General features: G+C 40.4%; 1 protein-coding gene across 2 annotated transcripts in view; it reads right to left on the bottom strand.

Moving 5' to 3' along the window:
- SLC12A7 (solute carrier family 12 member 7) overlaps positions 1-18074 on the bottom strand; it is a 277582-nt gene that overhangs the window by 176098 nt on the left and 83410 nt on the right. The gene's annotated exons all lie outside the window — the stretch shown is intronic.

The raw sequence follows: 18074 nt of genomic DNA, 5'->3' as shown, positions 1-18074 counted from the left end.
TGGCTGCAGGTGATCTAATCAGCCTGTCTGCCTTAATTGGTTCTAGCAGGTTCCTGATTACTCTAGTGCAGCCCCTGCTCTGGTCACTCGGAGAACAGAAAACTACTCATCCAGTGATCAGTATATTTGTCCTCTACCAGACTCCTGTACCCCACTGGTTTGGGTCTGTCACAGCTGGTAATTAAGCTTAGAAGCATCCGTGCAGGTCCCCACATCTGTACCCTAAAGTTCAGAGTGGGGAAGGAACCTTGACATCTTCAGATCCCTCTGGAGGAGGTGCAGTGCAGTCAGAGAGACAAAGCAGAAGTTCCGACGCCAACCATGCAGCAGTGAGAAGGAACTGTCCCCCTGGTCCTTTATCACCTTGGGCAAAACCATGAGGCCATGCGGAAGCACATGCATGGACCGACGGACACTTTGAAGAGCTCCAGTTCGAGGTGCCTGGTCCATGTGCATAGCCCTCAGTGGATGCAATAGGGACCATCACTCAAAAAACTTAGGTTCAATGACTGAACGGCTTTTGCCAATTTTACCTCTTGTTTAGTGGACACACTCCAAACAGTCACACAATAATTACGTACAGCTGTGCCCTGCAAATGCTGCCATATAATAGTAATAGGAAAACTATGGCCTTATGAAATGTGTGGGTTTATGCTGACAATCATTTTGAAGGACTATGAATAAGGCTATGTTTTAGTCACAGGTATTTTTACTAAAAGTCATGAACAGGGCACAGGCCGTAAACAAAAATTCATGGCCCATAACTTGCCCTGACTAAATCTTGGGAGGAGGATGTCACGGGTGCTTGTGGGGGGGCAGCCTGGGGGGCACCGTTAGTGCTTGGGGGGCGGCCCAGGGGGCACCACAGGTACTCCAGGGAAGCAACTCGGGAACCCCACCAATACTGGGGGGAACCCCCACTGGTGCTGGGTGGGGGGGCTTAGCAGAGCTGGCAGGCTCTCTACCTGACTCCTCACAGCTCCCTGAAGTGGCAATATGTCCCTCCCTCAGCTCTCAGTTCCAAGCACTGCTCCCGCCCCAAACACCGGTTCCACAGCTCCCACTGGGAGTACTTGCAAGCGGAGGCAGTGTGCAGAGTTAGGAGCTGAGGGAGGGACATGTCACCACTTCCAGGGAGCCTCCCAAGGCATGCACCCCCCAGAGCCCTCACTCACTCCTGCGCCTCAACCCAAACTCCTGCTGCTGCTGGAGGTGCATGGAAGGGAGGCGGTGGCCCAAGATCCTCAGGTGGCCCCCAGGCTAGCGACACCAGCTGCTGCAGATGTCACAGAGGTCAGAAGAACATAAGAACAGCCATCCTGGGTCAGACCAAAGGTCCATCGAGCCCAGTATCCTGTCTACCGACAGTGGCCAATACCAGGTGCTCCAGAGGGAGTGAACCTAACAGGTAATGATCAAGTGATCTCTCTCCTGCCATCCAGCTCCACCCTCTGACAAACAGAGGCTAGGGATACCATTCTTTACCCATCTTGGCTAATAGCCATTAATGGACTTAACCTCCATGAATTTATCTAGTTCGCTTTTAAACCCTGTTATAGTCCTAGCCTTCACAACCTCTTCAGGCAAGGAGTTCCACAGGTTGACTGTGCGCTGTGTGAAGAATAACTTCTTTTTATTTGTTTTAAACCTGTTGCCCATTAATTTCATTAGGTGGCCCCTAGTTCTTATATTATGGGAACAAGTAAATAACTTTTCCTTGTTCACTTTCCCCACACCACTCATGATTTTATATATCTCTATCATATCCCCCTTTAGGGGGGAATCCGTGACTTCTGTGACCTGTTGACAAACTCACAGCCTTAGTTATGAAATCCCTAGACTGTAAGGAACTGAATGACAAACTTCAGATTGAAACTTGTCTTTCCAATATATTTTTACAGAACTGAGTAGACCCCAACTCTGAAGTCTCTGGATCACCTAAAATCCAGCTGTTATCCCTATGTTTCAGCTGGTACTAGGGAAAATACCCTAATGTCCAGAAAATATTGACACTTCTCAGAAACATTCCTTTTCCCCCTCAAGCATTTAGAATTCTTCCTGTGCTCGACTGTTGGTTACATTAAGTAAACCTACTTGTCTGGGCCAACACAGTATTTGAACACATGAGAAGATAAAAATATCGATGTGTATTTTATTTTAATCTCTATTTTAAATCACTTAGATTAAACAAAATCAAGGTACCGATCCCTCGGTGCTTTCTGACATAAAAGGAATGTTAAACCCAGTGTCTAGATTTGAACTTTGTCTAAGTAGTACAGGTTAACATTGTGCTTTCTGGTAAAGAAAGGAAGGAACTCGAAATAGTCAAGACACTGATTTTATGTTTCATCCAAAACATTTGAAATGAAGATTAAAATAACACACACACCATCAACATGGATACCATTGTGTTCAAATTTAATGTACATTGCTCAAGTTATAAGATAAAAATTCAAACTATGTTAAAAGACACCAAATATTTTTAAGATATAGTTATAATGTCTGATTTAGTTTGATTTGCTGTACATTCCTTCTCTTATTAAGGAGATAAAACTTACAGATATTCAGAAGGTTGTAAAAAATTCCTAGAGATTAGAGGGATTTGGTTTGATAGGCAAGATCTTGTTAAATCCACAATCCTTTGTCATTTCAATAAACCGTTTCTCAGTAAACTCCAACATACATCTTCCATGCCTCAGTACACATGCAGTGCAAAGCAAACTGTTGGGGGTGGAGTAGAATTTTCATAATCCTTCTATTCAAGTAATTTTCCACACTGGTAAGAAACTGTGCCCTCACTGCAAAACAGTGCTAGGCCTTGCACTTAACTTGCATGGATCCATCTAAAACAGGCAGGCATAGACACATGTTACGACACTGCAGTAGCAGCTCCAAATTTAAAGTTGTAATTTATTTCCTGTTATAAACCCAATTTTGACATATCTTTCAGATCCTTCCAAAAAAACATTTTCCAGATGAAATGTATGTGATGGCTTAGAGGAAAGGAGTGTTATTTGAGAGCCTAAGATTCAACCTAAGATTAAGCCTGAGTGTCCTTCATACAACTAACAGAAATTTCCAGATCACAGGCCCTGCTTCTCATGGGGGACTTCAATCACCCTGACATCTGCTGGGAGAGCAATACAGCAGTGCACAGACAATCCAGGAAGTTTTTGGAGAGTGCTGGGGACAAGTTTCTGGTGCAAGTGCTGGAGGAACCAACTAGGGGCTGTGCTCCTCTTGACCTGCTGCTCGCAAACAGGGAAGAATTGGTAGGGGAAGTAGAAGTGTGTGGCAATCTGGGCAACAGTGACAATGAGATGATCGTGTTCAGGATCCTGACACAAGGAAGGAAGGAGAGCAGCAGAATACAGACCCTGGACTTCAGAAAAACAGACTTTGACTCCCTCAGGGAACTGATGGGCAGGATCCCCTGGAAGGCTAATGTGAGTGCGAAAGGAGTGCAGGAGAGCTGGCTGTATTTTAAAGAAGCCTTATTGAGGATGCAGGAACAAACCATCCCGATGTGCAGAAAGATTAGCAAATATGGCAGGCGATCTATTTAGCTTAACAGATAAATTTTTGGTGAGCTTAAACACAAAAAATAAGTTTAAAAGAAGTGGAAACTTGGATAGATGACTAGGGAGGAGTATAAAAATATTGCTTGAGTACGCAGGGATGTAATCAGAAAGGCCAAAGCACAATTGGAGTTGCTGCTAGCAAGGGATGTGAAAGGTATCAAAAAAGGCTTCTACAGGTATGTTAACAACACAAAGAAGGTCAGGGAAAGTGTGGGACCCTTACTGAATGGCGGAGGCAACATAGTGACAGATGATGTGGAAAAAGCTGAAGTGCTTGATGCTTTATTTGCCTCAGTCTTCACAGACAAGGGCAATCCCAGACAGCTGCACCGGGCAGCACAGTATGGGGAGGAGGTGACCAGCCCTCAGTGGTGAAAGAACAGGTTAAGAACTATTTAGAAAAACTGGACATGCACAAGTCCATTGGTCCAGATCTAATGCATTTGAGGGTGCTGAGGGTGTTGGCTGATGTGATTGAAGGGCTACTGGCCATTATCTTTGAAAACTCATGGCAACTGGGGAAGGTCCCAGATGATTGGAAAAAGGCAAATATAGTGCCCATCTTTAAAAAAGAGAAGAAGGAGAATCCGGGGAACTACAGTCTTACCTCAGTTCCCAAAAAAATCATGGAGCAAGTCCTCAAGAAATCCATTTTGAAACACTTGGAGGAGAGGAAGGTGATCAGGAACAGTCAACAGGATTCACCAAGGGCAAGTAATGCCTGGCCAACCTGATTGCCTTGTATGATGAGATAACTGGCCTGGTGGATATGGGGAAAGCAGTGGATGTGACATTCTGTGGGAAACTGTATAAAAAGCTTTGCTGAAGTCAAGGTATAAATGTCAGGGGGACTGAAGTCTGCCATGACAACCAGGGCCTGGGACCTGGAAACTTATGTTAGTTGTCCAAAGAAAGCCTCGTCTACCTCATTCTCCTGGTCTGGTGGATATTACAAAACTGGTAAAGAATTTAGAAGAACATTTGCAAGCACAGGTGAGTATCACTGCTATTGTAGCTCAGGAGTGTGAGCAAAATAGAATTATATTCTGGAATCTTAGATATCTCGGCCCTTTTATTCAAAACTATTCTGAGAAATAGAAGGAAAAAGCCTTGTCATATAAAAGGTAAGGTTGAGGAATCTTGGTGTCATGACCAAGATGTAGAGATCTGTAGTAGAGCTGCACAGAGTGAAGTGGCTGAGCTTCATGCTGTTTTATATAAAGGGATCCATGGACTTTAGTACAGATGCTCCTCTTTTAGAGGATGATTTGATATTTTTGGTGATGAAGGATGATATTCAGCTTTTAAGGAAGGTTTTGTCTGATAGCGAATATGCCCTTGCAGAGACTAGACCTGCATGGCTATGGTTTCACCAGGAAATAAGATAGAGAAGGAACAGGGACAAGAGTATAGTAAAGTGCTGACCAGATCCAGAGCTCAAGATAGAGAGCAAGCAGATTCTGACACAGAGCAGTGCAAGTCAGGACAGTATGGTTTGCAATAAGACCTGTAATTTTGCTGCCAGAGCAACGGGAATTTCTGTTTTAGGGTTTAGAACAGAGTCCTCAAGATCAAGAAGAGGGTAGTCTTTGAATCCCTGGAGGACACAAAACTAGGGGTAAAGTTTAACAGCACCAAATATCCCTTTCTTTCAAATTTTGAGAGATATTTTTAACAGTGCTGAACAAAGCATGTTGCAATCCAGTAGTGCAGTGGTCCCCAACCTTTTTGTGGCCAGTAGCACATTCACGTTTTCAGAAGAGTGTGGTGGGTGCTAACAATTTTTCAAGGCTTATTTTGTATTTGTACATTAAATAATACAAATAACATCATATTTAATATTACATAATATATAAATCCATAAGATAAAAAAGGTAATTTTACATGTAAAAGGTATTAATTATATTATTCAGCGATTACTCTTTCACCTTACCATGTGAATTTGATCCTTTTTATCTACCTGTAAGAAAAATTAAGGAGTTTTTACAAAATAAATATCATAAACAGTTTTTATCTTATTTATTTTAAAAAAGTAAAACATTGTTGAACTGCTGATCCAAATATATTTATTTTTCTTACTTTAACACAGATAGCCAGTTATGGTTAATTAAAAATATTTTGTATTGTTACTTGTATTTGGATTTCAATAAACAAACAAACAAATACGAAAAAAAGTTAAACAAGTTAATCATACGAGCTTATCAGCACTTAATAGGAAATAGGCATTATTAATTCACACGGTTTTTCTAATAAAGTCAGCGTGATTTTTGGCATTGCATTTCTTCAGCCAGTTTTTCGTAGTTGGGAGAGTAGGATGATATTCCCGTTCATAAGCAATAGTCAAGATGGGCATCTGTAAGCTGAGATCTGTATTTTGGTTTTAGGATGTTCATTGTTCAAACAGAACTTCGCATAGATAAGTGGAACCAAAATAAGATTTTATTTTGTATGCTACATTTTTTAAGGCAGGAAACTTTTTTCGGTCAACCAGATTCCAAAACTTTTCATCTGTTGCACAGGATTTTAGAACGATATCATTTTGAAGGTCCAAAATCTCCAGTTCCATGTCTTCTGTTCTTACTTGAATGAGACTCGCAATTGATGTAGCCATTTCTGTTACCTCTATTTGGCAAGTAAAAGGAATTACAAGAAAGGCAACTACAGGCTCAATGACGGTGAACTGTTGAAATCTCTTTTCAAATTGTTCCAGAAGTGTTTGAATGTGGATAACAAATGGTGATGAGTTAAAATCACTGTCACATAACATTTTCTTTATGCTTGGGAAATGTACAAGAGACTTCATCTTCATATGTGACATCCACAAGATCAGTTTTGCTTTGAATGATTTTACGAACCTATCATTTGAGCCACATGTTTGTCTTTTCCCTGAAGTTCAAGATTTAAAATGTTCAATTTGTCAGTGATGTCGGCAAGAAAAGCCAAGTCCATTAACCAGCTGGAGTCTTCTACTTGCTCAAAGTTCTGATTTGTGGACTTCAGAAATTCTTTGATCTCTTCAATTAGGCTTAAAAAACGTGCAAGAACTTTATCTTTGTTCAGCCATCGTACTTCTGTGTGCAAGATAAGATCAGATTGTTTATCATCAACATCTTCCAACAGGGCCTTAAAAAGTCAGTGTTGCAAAGGTTTTGCTCAAACAGAGTTAATTATTTTAATAATGACATTCATGACATGTTGAAAAGAAAAAACTTTGATGCACAAAGCTTCTTGGTGGATAACGCAATGATAAGACAAAGTTCAGAAAGGATTCATTCTTCTTATAGAGTGCAATGAATCCAGTAGCGCTGCCCATCATTGCTGGTGCCCCATCAGTGGTGATTGCAGACAGTTTGTGTAGTGGCATACTAATTGATGTTGCGTATGATTTGAATAAATTATAGATGTCCTCACCCTTTGTTCGCCCTTTCATAGGCAATACTTTTAGTAACTCTTCTTTTACGGTAAAGTCACTAAATATCATCCTCAGTGTAACTGCCAACTGCGCTGTATCCGATATATCTGTCGACTCATCGAATTGCAGTGAAAACCAGTCACATATTTCCAAGTCATCCTTCAGCTGAGTTTGCATGTATCCCCCTCCTAACTGTGTTGTCTGATAACTGCACGTCTTGTATTGCCGACAAAATCTCACCCTTGTTAGGAAATCCTTGAAACAGGCAATCAGCACCAGTCAAAAATGCTTCCTTCAACAATTCACCATCTTGAAAGGGTTTTTTCTTCTTTGCGAGCAGATGATCAATTTTAAAGGAAGCAATAGTAGCACTTTTAGACTTTACCACTTTTCGAGTGAAAACAGTTGTTGGGCAGATAGAAGAAAATTAATCAACTCAAATCAAACCTTTCTCAACTCAGATTTAAAGTGGATGGCTCATGTCAAAAGAGCTGTGATTAGTCTGGAAATGGTGTTTGACGTTGTTTTTTCAGCACTGCAACAGCACCCCCACACAATAAGCAAACACATTTCCCTTTATTTTCAGTAAAACAATAGAATTCTTCCCACTCTCCATTGAAATAATACGCACATTGTCTTTTATTTGAACCACTCATTTTGGGGCAAAATGTTAAAAAAATAATAAATTGCAAAAGCACAAGAAAACAGTAGTATCAGTGCAGGAAGAGTATTCACATACAATGCCAGCTCCAGGCACCAGTGGAGCAAGCACATGCCTTGGGGTAGCACATGTTACGTGGCAGCATTCCATCCATTCTGCAGAGTCGGAGTGTTTTTTTGGCGGCAGTTCTGGGCAGTGCCAGAGAGAAGACGCGAGGAAAGAGAACACAGGCGCCCACAGCCTGCAGCCCCGGAGTTCTCTGTCTCTGCCAGGCGCAGGGCTGCTGCTTCTCTTCCCTGCTGGGCAGCAGGCGGGTGCACATAAATGTCCCAGCAGGCACCATGGAGCCCACAGGCACCATGTTGGGGACCACTGCATTACTGTTTGTGAAAATACAGGGGCATTTGTAGAGAGGCAGAATGGAGTGGATTTCCTAACTTTCTCTGAGTAGCAGCTAGAAAAGAGCAAGGAGAGAATCTATTCTTCAACCCCCTAGTCTATTTTCTACAGATGGGGTTATTAAACAGCAGTATCTCAAAAGCTAGTAAAAGTCCAGAGGAATTAGATGAGGGACCTCCATCCTGTGCCAGCAGTGTATGTTAAAACATTGGATTTGGTGGCTAAAGAACTTGGTCATTTACAGAAGAGTGATCTAATTCAGTTGCATGCTAGAAGAATTGAGAAAACTACTCAAATGTTTCTGTTGAATAATAGAGATTGTCTAAAGATTTTGTAAATGATAGTAGATCCTTTGTGGTATGCCCTACGCCCACACTTTCAGTTAGAAGCTAAGGATTTTGCTGAGACACTAGCTAAATCAGAACAGATTTCATATCCAGGACAGGCAGGAATTGCACAGTTAGCAAATGTTAGACAAGAAAAGGATGAGTCTCCTCATGCCTGTCATGAAAGATTACCAGCAGCCTGGGATGGCACTAACATGCACAGAGATGAAGGTGTCCTCGATATGTGGATTTATTAATTAATAATGCCTTGCCTGCTATTAAAGAGAAGGTGGATTTGCATGTGAACAAGAAATTCACAGTGACCCAGGAGTTTGTCATTTTATATAAGGGTGACTGGTTCATTGCCTTGGCAGTTATTAATTCTGCACTGAATTTCAGCATTTACACTATAGCCAGCAAGGAAATGCAGTGGGTTTTCTTTCACCTTGTTTTTGGCTGTCTAGTGAAGACCAACATGGCCCAGGCTTCGCCTATTCAGCACAATGTAAACTACAGGAAAAGTCAGTCTATGGCTTTTTAGGATACATTTTGTTCAATTTCACACTCTTAAATCATAGGAAAAAACATTAACTACTTTTTAAAATTTAAGTATCTTTTTATCACATAACTTGTTTTGGTTTGGGTTTAATTCTGTAAGAGAACTGGTTCAGGAAAGTATAAGATATAAAAATAATACAAAACTAAAGGTGCAAAAGCGTCCATCCCTCTATGCCCTTAAACAGAAGTTCCTCCTTACTTAGAGAGGGAGACCAAAGGACTTTTGAAGTACTGGCCCTAAACTATTGGCTGAGAAAGTATTGTGCAACTGTTGTATAAATGAGGATGAACCGTTCAAACAGGCCAGTTTATTAAAAATAGAAGCAACTAAAAGTTCCTTGACAACGCCAGCAGTCAAGCAGCTCATGAAAAGATGCTATAAGGTGAAGTTGTAGGAACTGAAGAAACAAATATACCATTGACCCAAGTTTTGTTTGAGACTCTGGACTTCAATCAGAGTTGAGGAGACCTAACCAATTCAAATGGAGGGTTGTACAGAGACAAATTACAGGTATATTGTATGTAAGAATGTTTAGGAGCTAGAGGGGACCTGGCTCCTTTGTTCAATTGATTGGAGCTTTTTGGATCAACCCCCATACCACGGCAATTTTTTAAAAAAAAGCTGTAAACTGAAGAAGTCTCTTGACACACAAATAAAATGTTTTAAAAGCACAGAATAAAAAGTAAAATGATGCCTTACACATATTTCTTATTTTAAATTTCTCAGCAGCTGAGCCATGGTTCTTCAGAGGTCTTGGAGAATCTGGACACTGATAGCTCTGAAGGAGCAAACAGATCGGGACTGATTTGTTTTTGCCCAGACTCAAAATCAGATGCTTATTCTAAAGGCCTGTACTATCTAACATTGAGGAAGAAATAAGGTATTGAACCTGTGTGAAGCTGTAACCGTAAACTGTTATGCATGCAATTGTACGAGTTGCTGTGCACAGAATCATCAAGCCCTATCTGAGAGAGAACTGTCCAAGGTGCATCATAAATGGCCCCAACCAGATGATGTGAACTGTAAAATACAAAAATTACTGGTAATTTGTGCCTAGAGAGTGTTTTATCATTGAGATATGCACTGCAGTGCCTCTGTTTAATCCAGGAGTATTAAGCTCAAGGGAGAGAGCTGGTGGACAAAGTGACAGAAGCAGAGGACCAAGATAGAGGTTTAGCTGAAGTAACTGAACTAATGGATATATGTTTAATGTGTAACGTTGAATGTCATCTTCGTTCAGCAAATTACAAAATCCTGTTGAGGAAAAACCCTAAAAGTTCGAGTGTGATTAAGGAACAAAATGAGGTATATTGTAAAAATAAAATAAATGTGTCTTTTAAATAAAATGTCAGTTGAAAATGACTGTGTGAAGCATGTTTTTGTAAGCCTGTAAGGCGCCCCTTGTCCTACAAACAAATCAACACACTGCTATGCACAGGCCCGCTTTAGGAAGTGCAGGGCCCAATTCGAATAGTTTCGACGGGGCCCCAACAGGGATGACTCAGCCAGCGGTGGTCCAGGTCTTCACTCCAGGTCTTCCACAGCACTGAAGGACCCGCTGCCAAAATGCCGCCGAAGACCCAAAGTGAGTGAAGGACCTGCTGCCAAAGTGCCACCAAAGACCCGGAGCACCGCCGGGTGAGTAAAAATTAAAAAGGTGCCTAAATTAGGCGCTCTTCTTTAGGGCGCGGGGCCCTCTTAGGCACGGGGCCCGATTCGGGGGAATCGGCCTAAAGCCAGCCTTGGCTATGCAACACCTTGGGCCAACCCAATCAAAGCACAGCCCCCATCAAGCCTACAGCATCAGGGCAGACCTATTGCCTTTAAGTAAGCACCACATACCAAGGTGCAAACCAGTATAGAAAAATGTTGTCTACAGGGGTTCAGTCACCTGCCACACAAAACCATCGTGAGATTTTTTTTATAGACGGAACATTTCAGAAATGAACCTCCTAAAAGAGTCAGATGTCCAAACAAGCCCAAATATGTTTCAACATGTCCAGATCTGACTTTCTTGAAAAAAGTCTTCAGAAATGTTCCATGGCCTCCTACAACAAGCAATATGTTAAACAATCTGTTCCACTGTGTATTAGCTATGACACTCTGAGTATGTCTCCTGGACCTGAAGAAGAGCTCTGTTTAAGCTTGAAGGCTTGTCTCTCTCACCAACAGAAGTTGGTCCAGCCATCCTGGAGGATCCTAGAGCCCAGGCTCCAGCCAAAGTCCAGAAATCTACAAGGGAATGAAACAGTCCCGCAAACCCGTACCCTACAAACTCAAGTTGACTGGCACAGGCCAGCCACGGGTTTTTCTTTGCCATGTAGACATATCCTTAGACATAAAATTACTACAATTTTTATTTAAGTTGTGTCATGGAGATTAATTATTTAGTTATGGAAATTAAGTAAACTTAGCAACTTTTTAAAATGTAAAAACATGCTTACATTATTTTTAAAATGTATGATACACCAACTTTATTTAATTTTAATCCTGTGGTTAAAAATTCTTTCATTGCAAAGTTAACAATTTTTTAAAAGAAGAGCGGGGGGGTATGTTCCTTCACTAACGTTGCTCAATTCTTTAGCAAAAGGCATTGCTTCTCCACAATTAACAAATGTCCATTTTATTTCATTAACCTTAAAACATGAATTTTGGTTATTTTTCCTTTAAAAGCAGCAGAGAATCCTGTGGCACCTTATAGACTAACAGACGTTTTGGAGCGTGAGCTTTCAAAATTCACCCACGAAAGCTCACGCTCCAAAACGTCTGTTAGTCTATAAGGTGCCACAGGATTCTCTGCTGCTTTTACAGATCCAGACTAACACAGCTACCCCTCTGATACTTTCCTTTAAAAGTTACAAAACTTTTTAAAAGCTCTGTTTTAAAATTTTATTTGTTAAAACATTTTTAAGAAGTCAAAATCATATTTTTGGCAAAAAGGGTTACTAGCTCTTTTAGTCTTTAAGTTCTTAGAACATTTGGGGTTGCTTTTGCACCCATGCTAAACTTTAAAAAGCACTATTTTCTACAAAAGAAAATAATACTGAGGTATAAAGTTTCAGTGCTAATACAGGAGGGGCGAAAATTGCAGCACTCCTAGTAACATAGCATAATCAAGAGTTCTAAAAAATATTACTTTAAGTAAACAGAATAAGAGAAATTAATACAAAGGTTAGACAACTTTCATTAGGGTCTTTCTATCAAGGCTATAGGCTTTATGTAAAAAGAGGTAATTTATTTTCTAGTACAACACCAAAAACAAATAAGAATGTCTCCTAAATTTACAAAAAAAAATGTGTTAGTAAAGAAATCTACACATCTGCTCATTTTTATTGCTGTTTTAAAAGTGTTTTTCTTAAAATTTTACTTGGTTTAATAGCATTTAAATATTAAAAAACATAAGGAATGAAAGAGTGTAGGGGGAAAAACAGTATTCATACCTCTGGTAAAAAGTGTTAACTGTTTAACATAAGCTAGTATTTCTTTTAAGTTACCCTGTGTGTGTTTTGTATCAAGTGTGCAATTCAAAGCTTTCTTTACAGATTACAAGTAATAAGTTTTGGGGGCAGTTTTCCTTTAGGTAAAACTTTAAAAAGCAACATAACTCTATTTTTTTAAAAAGGCAGGTATTTCTACAAATTTTTTTGTTATGCACAGTGTTTGTTTTTTTAAACACACCAACTGTCAATAGCCCCAAGTTCGTGGTCATGTGGCACATTACGATTGGTTCAGGAAAATGTCTTCTATGACATAGCTATAGAACAGCATTTGACTGGCTCAGCCAAGAGTAGAGTGACCAGATGTCCTGATTTTATAGAGGTAGTCCCGATTTTTGGGTCTTTTTTTAATACAGACTCCTATTATCCCCCACCCCGATCCCGATTTTTCACATTTGCTGTCTGATCACCCTAGCCAAGAGGCATGTTTTGCCCGAGGCTGGCTGACTTTTGACATACTTCTTGGTGTACAAGAGTTAGCTGCAGGGGTAGAGTGGTTCTCTCAGTGGTCAATGACACAGCATTTCCTGCTGCTTTAAAACTCTCTCCCCCTTTATATTTTCCTCTTTCTGTAACAGGCTAAGAGGCTTTTGCTTTTCTCGAATGTTCTATAAGCATCCCTCACTATCTGGTCAATTTTCTCTAAAAATACATGTTCTATTCTTTATTTCAAAAGCCGTATCATTATTTTTCAGACTTTATTTCAAAATAACCTAAATGCATGTCTGTTTGTTTAAAACAGACTTGTTAATACATTTAAGGGACTCTTCTCTTTTTTCCTTTTTTGCAGTTTTAAAACCATCTTTTCTGACATTTTTCCTTTATCGCTTTGTGATAATTTGCTTTATTTTGTAAATCATCTAAAAATGCCTATAAAATTATTTTTCTCTGAAAGTGTATAAAAAAACAATTTTCTTCTAACCATAACATGTAAAAATACACACACACAAACAAGCCTAAGGTTCCTCATAAAAATTATAAATTAATTTCTTTTCAAAATGGCCAGTCATGCCAAAAGCACACATGTCCACATCAGTCCAGGGGACAGAACATAAGCCAAAAAGGAGGCATGGAAACCTGCCAAAATTAAATGGTAATGAATGCTATAGAGTTCTTAACTACTCATGTTTTCCAGATGAGAAGCTATTCTTGTAATTCTTCTCTGAACCATCTCCATTTTTTAATATCATTCATAAAGTGTGGACACAATATTCCAGCAATGGTCTCCCCAATCAATCTTGGGTCCAATCTTATTTCACATTTTCATTCATGGTCTTGGCACAAGAAGTGAGAGTGTGTTTAATACTTGTGGATGTTGGGAAGTATTGTCAGCACAGAGGAGGACTGGACTATCATACAACAAGATCTGGATGACTTTGAACGCTAATGTGATGAAATTTAAAAGATCTTTGTACTATTAATATTGAGTTTCTTCCAGAGAACTGGAAGAAAGTTAATATTGCACCAATATTTTTAAAGGATAAATGGGACAACACAAATCATTATAGCCTTTCAGATTGACATGGATCTTGGGTAAAATAGTGGAATGACAGATATAGAACTCAACTAGTATATTATAAGAGGATAATGAATGGCATTTAACATGGGGTTAGGTCCAAATAACTTGGGTTTTTTTCAATGAGATTACAAATCTGGTGGGTAAAGGTAATGATGATGTAATATAGTCAGATTTCTGTAAGGCATTTGTACGCACAATATTTTGAGTAAAAAAATAAAGAACATCAAAATGGCATACAATAAATGGATTAAAAACTAGCTAAGTGACAGGTCTCAAAATTGGACCAACTTCTGTTGGTGGGAGAGACAAGCTTTTGAACTTACACAGAACTCTTCAGAACTGAAGAAGAACCATGAAGAAAGTGATTCAATCACTCTGCTGAAGGACGTGCGTGTTTTTTACCTTGCAGACCTATATTCAATTCATTCAGTTTCCCATATATGTCTGCGACATAGACAAGAAGGCACATCTTCCTTTGGTCACACAGAAAATTCACTCTTTTTGCAGTCCATTGCATAGGCACACACTTTGTCTCTCAATTCAAAAAATCATCCCAGTACTTTTCCTCTCAAGAGCCAATGAGCTTCAGTGTGAAACAGCAACACCTCGTTATAAGACCCATGTCTTCACATAGTTTTCGAACAGATTTTCATGAAGAGGCTGAGTTTTAATATAGTTCACAATAGATGAGACCTGGGTAAAACTTCGCCTAGCTCTGAATTCAGAGCTTTAGAAGCCACTTGTTCTCTGTGAATTCTGCAGTGAGTCCACACAATAGATGGAGCAACTTTCTTTACCAAGGTACTAAGACCTGATTTGTGGCCTGACACAGACAGAACTCCATCTGTTCCAAAGCCCATCAATGTGATCACATGGGATGTTTTTGTTTTGCATGTAAGCCATGTAGCACATCGAACATTCCTTGTACCATCTCGTGTCCAGGAAGAGGTAGAGAAAACAGAACATCTTCAAGAATTGCACTTTCCCATGTGTATTTCACAAAGGCCAGGAAATGTGCATAATGACCCTCAGTGCTCACATCCACTGAAGAGCAACAGCATCCATGATTTTCAGATGTTCCACCAGTGTGTTTTCCTGGACTGCTCCTATTGCCTCAATTCTTCGCTTCACTATGATGGATAGTGGTATGGCCTTGGTTTTCCCACATATTATCTTCATGATATTGATTGCAGCTGGCAAAATCAAAGTTTCCCCAATTGTGTGAGGCTTCTTGGCCTGTGCAGTGCAGTAACTCCCCTCAAATGATGTCTTTTCATCGTGGTCACAGACTGACATGGCTCTCTTGAATTGCACTCATTAATGCAAAAGTTCTTCTTTCCACACTGGAAAAATGACCTTGGTTTTCCTATATCATCTTTGTGAAATGTTTCCAAATGTCATTTAAGTTTATTAGGCTTCATGCTTTCACTAAATAACACCATGTGACATAGCAGAAATTTTGGCTCGTCTTTGTTCTTGACAATAATTACTGGTGAAGTCATATTTAAAGAAAGTCTTGTCTCATTTGTGAGCACATTTCTTGCACTCTTGTTTTTTGTTTGTAACTGCATCACTAGATTTACAGCTGGAGATTGAAGCAGATCTTCTGTGTAAAAGTCAGTCCATTGTGCCTCTTATCACAAATTAGAAAGAAGAAAAGAAGAATTTACTGTTCAGAAAACGAGGCCAGTACTTAGTAAGGTCCTGTGCAGTGATACTACGGCAGCACAGAGACAGTGATTTAAGATGATGCTCAGGGGAGAAAGAAAGTTCAGACAATTTAGCTACCATATTTTACCAAACTTCTATGAGCACATATGAACAACAATTTTCATAGGCTTACAACTTGGGCAAATTTGGTGACAGGTTTCAGAGTGATAGCCATGTTAGCCTGTATCAGCAAAAAGAACAGGAGTACTTGTGGCACCTTAGAGACTAACCAATTTATTTGAGCATAAGCTTTAGCCCATGAAAGCTTATGCTCAAATAAATGTGCTAGTCTCTAAGCTGCAAGAAGTACCTCTCGTTCTTTAGGCAAATTTGGGTAGGTTTTCACAAGGATAGCAAAAGACAGCTCTGTCATTAGAGTTACACCCTGTCAAATTGCAACTCCCTGCTCAAAAGCACAGAAGCACTAAAGCTTCTCTATAAAAATGTACTTTTTTTCAATATTGTCAAAACAATATTTTCCCCTGATCTTGTTCATGGATTACCCAAACTATTTTTAAAATTAGTTTTCAGCTAAAAACTAGCATTGCCAGGTGTCCAGTTTTCAACCATAGTGTCTAGTCAAAAAGGGAAACTGTTAGCATCCAGTCAGCACAGCTGACCAGACACTAAGAGTCTGGTTACCTGCATTAATGGGTCTCCACCACCAGGGGGTGGGAAGAGCAGCAGCTGCTGCTGGAGAGGCTCTGCTTAGCAGCTGCTGATCTTCCCACCCCTGAGCCTGAGGAGAGAGTGCTCATAGAGGTTTGGTAAAATATGGTAGCTAAATTGTCTGAACTTTCTTTCTCCCCTGAGAACTGACTGGCTGCTGGACTGGGCTCCAAGTTGGTATTGGTGCTGTCTGGGGGAGGGGTAACCTGTCTGCCCCCTACACACCCACTGTGCCCTGATTTCCCCAGCCCCTTGCTCCAGGGACTGCCCCCCCACTCCACTGTGCCCCAATTTCCCCTCTCCAGCCCCTCGCTCTGGGCCCCGCTGTACCCCGATTGGGACGGCAGGCAGGCTTTGCTTCAGCTCCTCCCAGCGAGAGACTGCAGGCAGCAGGTGAGTTCCAGGGGATGGGGGACTGAGCGCAGGGGGCAGCAGTGGAGAGCAAGTGATGGAGTGGCGGAATGGGGGGGCAGAGCTTCAGAAGAAGGGGCAGGGCAGGACAGGGGTTGGGGCCTTCAGGGAAGGGGCGGGGCAGGGGTGTTTGGTTTTCAGAAATTAGAAAGTTGGCAACCCTGTTAAAAACAAAACAAACAAAAAATCACCCTATGGCATTCATTCAATATGGAAAATTTCAGACCCAGTAATTAAAATTTGGACAAGTTAAAAAGTTTAAAGTGACTGAAAACAGGGACTTCTAATGCAAAATGGTTTTTCTCTTCCAATGAGAAGAGTTCTCCTTCCAAAACATTAGGGACGTGTGTAAGCATTTTCTCACATTCACTACAACAAACATCATCATCTTTGAAACAGCTATTTCTTTTGCTGATAAATCATTAGTAATGTGTTAGAAGGCTAAAGGGAGGGAAAATAATAAGTGAGTATTGCCATCAGCCTCTGCAATTCTGAAGTCAGAGAATTAAGTTCATTCTTTGGAATTTTGCCAGTTTTACAGATAACAACAACTGCCATTCAGTATTGCAGACCCCATATCTCTAGTGTTTCCCTATAATTTAAAATTAAGATTTTTTAAATTCTGATTATTTGTATGCTTATGTTATATATAAACACTTACTTGGATTTGCTCCAGTAGCAACAAATGCAGAGCACAAGGTCACTGACAAGATTAAGGTTTTACTGATACTTTAAAGATCAATCTTGCCAAACATACCTACAGGCTTCAAATAGAAACATAGCGCTTAGCTTTTCTACTCCTCTTTGAATCCCTCCCTTGACTTCCCAACTGATTTAATTGTTTATTAGAAAATATTAAAGAAAGGTGATACAAAGAGTTTGATGTGTCAGTCGTTGGTCATCGGGGGAAACATACAGAGCATGGGGGGACGCTGGCAATTGGTTACGGTTCAGCATATAATACATACAGCCTGTAATGTCCCCAATGCGGGGTGTACGGTGGTTGGGGTCAAGATATAGTAGGGGGGCAGTGAGGGTACATCGCTCATAGAGTGGGCTACACACAGTCGTGGGTATGAGTAAGCGGGCCGGGTATTTAAGCTTCTTATCACCACCTTCAAAGCTCTCTATAACTCTGCCCCTCACAGCTTATTCTCCATTGTCAAGCTTCCTGTTGTCATTTCTTCTCTGGTTTGCCGGTGCTCCCAGCACAGTTCTTCTGTTCGTCAGATTCTCATACAATCACTTACATCCTGCCCCCTACATATCATACACTCTCCATAATCTTAGGTACAAGGTCTACAGTAAAGTCTTCTTAAAGACTCAGTTC

Source organism: Chelonoidis abingdonii, chromosome 2, assembly GCF_003597395.2.
Source record: "Chelonoidis abingdonii isolate Lonesome George chromosome 2, CheloAbing_2.0, whole genome shotgun sequence".
Classification (NCBI taxonomy): Eukaryota; Metazoa; Chordata; order Testudines; family Testudinidae; genus Chelonoidis; species Chelonoidis abingdonii.
Note: the sequence above shows the minus strand (reverse complement) of the source record. Positions and strands in the feature narration are given on the sequence as shown.